This window comes from Bacillus rossius, chromosome 16, assembly GCF_032445375.1.
Source record: "Bacillus rossius redtenbacheri isolate Brsri chromosome 16, Brsri_v3, whole genome shotgun sequence".
In the NCBI taxonomy this organism is placed as follows: domain Eukaryota; kingdom Metazoa; phylum Arthropoda; class Insecta; order Phasmatodea; family Bacillidae; genus Bacillus; species Bacillus rossius.
The window spans coordinates 44,197,493-44,202,638 of NC_086343.1; positions in this window are offsets into that span (position 1 = coordinate 44,197,493).

A 5,146-nucleotide genomic window follows, 5' to 3' on the forward strand; every position below is an offset into this window, starting at 1 on the left:
ATTTTTAACGACATGAAATTTAAAACAAGGTCGATTGGTTGCATTTCCTATGTTCAAAAACATTATCAGTGTGCCTACTGTAGTTACTTTCTCGTACGCGATTCCTTGAAGCGTGCGTCGATCTCTCATGTTGACGCGTGCCTTATCATCTGTCTTTAAACAATTGTAAGCAATCAAACTTATCTCCGAGCCGGAGTCGACGAGCATTCTCTTATCCGAATTTTCCCGTATTCCATCTAAGGGTAATTCAATAAAAGTTAAATTTCGTTCTATGCCTACGGACTGTTGGTTTTTGTTATCAATGCAGCCTAATTTGCATTTTGTTACACTGGAGGGGTTCATTGGCTGCGTGTGACCCCTCCTAATTCGTTTCCCGTAGTTTCATTCGTATTTGTGTCCCAGAAACGTGTGTCATTACTTCTCCTTTGTTGCCTCCACTGTTGAGGACAGAAACGCCTAATATGTCCGACTTGTCCGCATTGGTAACAGATAATGTTCACGTTTATCTGTCGTTCTCATTTTATTTCTTGTTTGAGAAAACACCTATCAGATGTATGTCCCAGTTTATTACAATTTGTGCACTTACGTACGGGTCGGTAATCCCTGTTATCTGTGTTCATACCCATTCTACCTTTAATTTTATCATGTTGTGAATTAATATTACTTTCTTCCTCTAATGCAATTTCTATCGCATCTCCCAAACTTCTAACATCATTCCCTTTACTACGTATTATCATTTGAATTTTCTCGTCAATTAATCCTTGTACGAAACTGGCTTTGGCTAAATGATCAATTAATGCTTGCACCCCTACTAACTGTGGCGCTGTGACAATCCGCACCGCGGCTTCCTTCAATTGTGACATCATAGAATCCAATTTGCTTCCCCACGCGGCTACATTCTCATTCCTCCCCTGGCGTGCATTAAACATAGTGCAAGCATAATAATCTAAGGTTCTCCTCACTGCATAGTTTTCTTCCAACACATCTCGCACTCCATCCCATGAATCTACCGTCGTGCGAGCTAACAATTTAGTTTTAGCTTCACCGGTATTTTTGCTTTGAAAAATTTAAGTAGTTTATCATGTTCATTCGGATTTACTAACTCGAAGGCTGATTCAACATTATTTATGAATTCCCTTAACTTTTCTTTATTTCCAGAAAACGGCTCTCCGATTAGTTTAAGAGACTCAGACAAGCTACAGAACGGATTGACAAACTCTCTCTCCTGTTGTGCCATGTTTGAAATTTATTTCACGTACAACTACCGTTACAAAATTTGAGCACTTAATAATTCCTTCCTTTTTACTGCAACCGTAAGGATCAAAGGGAGCTGAGTGTGACTGACCTGTACAATAATATCTTCTTTCTTCGTTTGTAGACGCCTTCTGGACTCGTTGCTGTCGTCTCCCCGAAGTCGTCTTTATTCTTTCTTCTTTCGTTGTCTTCGTCTTCTTTCTTCGACACCCTCTAGAATCTCTGAAGTCTTCTCGCCGATATCTTGTTTCTTCGTTCTTCTTTTCTTCTTACTCGAACATAGACGCCATCTGGAATCTGCGCCTGTCTTGTCCTTAGCAGTCAGCTCCTCCGTGCCTCCGTCAGGGTTACCATCTATTGACTCATAACGATTCACTGCGCTAAATCACCCCTTCGTAGTCGTGTAGTCATCTTAAAATTCTTCTTATCTTCTTATCTCCGCAGCTCTGTCATCCGATTCTTCCGTTGATGCGTGTTCCTTCTATTTGGCTAACCCCACACCTGACACCAAATATTGTTGTGCCCGACTGCCTATTCCTGTGCAGTCGAGCCTATGGGGTTCGAGTGCCGAGCGGAACACTCGCTGATAGCCAAAATTAAGGGATAGGTACCCCAAGAAGGAACTCGTTGATTTAGTGGAAGACCTCTTTACTGCTGCTGCCCATTCTACAATTCATTTTAGTACAAGTCAACTACAACCATAATTACATACTGAACGTCCGCTCCCTCCGAGAGCCTAGCCTCCTCTGCTCTCGTCCCTCAGCGTCTCTCACATAAGTCCACCGCCAGCAACGCCCTGATCAAAGTTCAGTTTTTCAGGCGTCCGGTCACGAGGCACGCCGGCTTCCAGAAATCAGCAACGACGCACAAGCACACTCATCCTTGGTTTGTACAGCATACAGAGTTTCACAAACAGTTCTGTGTACATGCCCGCTGACGTCTTGAGATTACAAACATTCGCTACGCATCAGCCTGCTAAATGCACATGTACCATTTCCACTGAATCATAAGACCTACGTACAATATTTATAAATGTCTTAAAACGTATGCTTAAATGAAATAAATACAATACAAAGAAATAATCTTGTCATTATGTCTACCCTCTCTGAATCCCGGACACAACACTCATCTACAGCAACATCTCTGGATTCACCACCATTTACAGGTAAAATGATTGGGAACAAGTCAATGAAATACTTAACATCACAGAAGTTGGCTCTTTCAAAATTCTCTATAGTTGCCTGACCCGGCTTCGCACGGCTATACTAATGGAAAAAAATTCAGTGAAAATGTATTACAATGCTGTATAATGTACCGGATAGAAAATGAATAGCATCGATGGTTTCCCGACTCGTGCACGCAACGTACAACTGATGAACCCGTACTTCGCTATGGCAGTCTACCGACAGATCACTCTTGCGCCGCTCATTATACATGCCCCTCCTTGTGGGTACGCCACTGCCGCGCGATGCCCGTTGCCATGGAGACGCAGAAGGCATGAACAATGCAAAATCCTATTCTCATGCAGACAAAGTACCCACTGTTGCCTGGTTTTAACCACCCATGGGATCTAATTTTCGGATAATGTCATCCTGCGTAACATAAGGAACATTACTGTGAAGTATCAAGTCTATAAAATATATATACTTGAAAAAAAGGGCAATAAAAATACAAATTAAAGACAAGAGGGAAAAAAACAATAGTTTAGGTTTGCGATTTAAAGTGATCAAAAGTATTTAAATACTAATTGAACTCTTATGAGGGTACTGATTGCGTCGTTGTTAATATCACACGGGTGTTTTTTACTTGTATGAGAAAATTAAGAATGATAAGGCATCTAGTGCATGGCAACAATGTTAATAGGCAATAGGAAATAAACTTCTAGCGCCTGCGGCATTGTCAACACACACTTCGTAAGTGTACTGCATGTTGTATCTAACCCCCTCAAACACATTTGATTCTAAATTGGACTTTTAGTAAGGATCCCTAATGTTATTGATAATATAATATAGCCTATAGCCTTCCTCGATAAATGTACTATCCAACACTGAAAGAATTTTTCTAATCGGACCAGTGGTTCCTGAGATTAGCGCGTTCAAACAAACAAACAAACAAACTCTTCAGCTTTATAATATTAGTATAGTAGTATAGATTTAAGTAACTTGTGCCTTTTTAAGAATTTCATTTCTCAACGGAAATTTGTGAATTATATAATCACAAGCAGAAATGTAGTACATTTGCAAACTGTAGAAAAAAAAATTTTTTTTTACTGGTAGTGTAGCGACAATCCTTTCTGTTGAACATCCAACAACTAAGTCACCACTTTCTTTCAGATTGGTCTCCTCATGGTAATTTACTTCCAGCAAATTAATGTTCTTTACTGCACTTGGTTTCAAAAATCTTGAGTACAACTCTTTCAAAAAATCCAACAACAACTTCTGCAATATGTGAATTTGTGGACTGACTGACTGCAAAGTTAAGTTGAGTTTGTCAAACAATGGAGTGACACTTAACACAAACATGCTAAAGGATTTGTTTAACGACGATGACAGGAACATGAAAAGTTTTTCTTCTCGTAAGAGAATGGTCATAGAGCTTTTTGGTGATGATTTCAATTTTTTTTTCAGTTGAACATTTTTGCCTCTTCATACTTGTACCCTCGTCACTTTCTGGTTTTCTTTTGCTTATTTTCTTTGTGCTTAGGCCAGGTTTGGCATCGCTGATTGCAGCTTTCTTTGGAATTCTATATGATGACAAAGAGTTTTGAGATTTTGTAACCTTAACTTCCTCGTTGAAAAAACTAAGAAGTGGCTCCCACTGCTCCACAACTCTTGCCAAACTTGAACCTAACCTAATGTCAACCACCTCATGCAAACATATTTCAAAATTTTTCTAGTTTCCTTATTGTGCAGCTCTTGGAATTTGTGAAGCTTGTCCTTTCTCTTGGAACTTTCTTCCAGATAGTAGTAAATATCTACAACTATCTCGTCAAGTTTCACAGGAATGCTGGCTGATGCTTTCTCTGCTGCCAGGTTAACTAAATGACAAAAGCAGCCAATTGATATCAAATTTTGCTGTTTTTGTTTTAACAGTGCAACAACACCATTTTTAGCTCCAACCATTACAGGGGCATTATCAGAGCAAAAGGCTACACAATGTTCAAAAGGCACCTCCAAACGTTTGAGCTCTGTTAGCAACAGTTCACCAATATTTTTCCCTGTGGAATCCCCCTGCAATGTAGGGAGCGACAGCAAAGAACTCACAATTAACTGGCTCTTTGGATCGAAATATGTCACCACAAGGGGATAAAGTTTGGAACAAGAATCTGTGCTACCATCTGTAGAAAGGCAAAATGGCCCATTTTGCAAACAGTCAACAATATTAGAAACTGCATCTAAAGCCATTTCATTAACAATGGCAGTTGTCTTAGTTCTACCACAGCTATATTGCTTAGCCACATCACACTTAGGAAACATTTTTCTAAGCAGTGGGCCAACATGATCTGCAACACTGAAGGGTATGTTGCGTTCCACTAAAAAACCAGTGAACAAACACTCAGCCTGTATAACCTCATTTTCAACACTATTTGTGCCAAAGTAAGTGTTAATCTTTTTATTTTCCTGTTGTTATTTGAAATTACTTACATGTTTCGCACACTTGATATGGTTAGTGATATCATTTTTGCCCCCATGAGAAATATTAATATCACAGCGACAGACGGAACAAAACGCATGCTTGTCACCTTTCTCCGACTTCAGAATACATGAAAACTGTGTAAAGTATGCCGATCTAAACACTTGAACGTATTGTTTCTTTTTATCACACATTTTATACCTTTTGTTGGCACATAAGTACTATATTTATGCAACAAAAAAGAAAAATAATCAACATC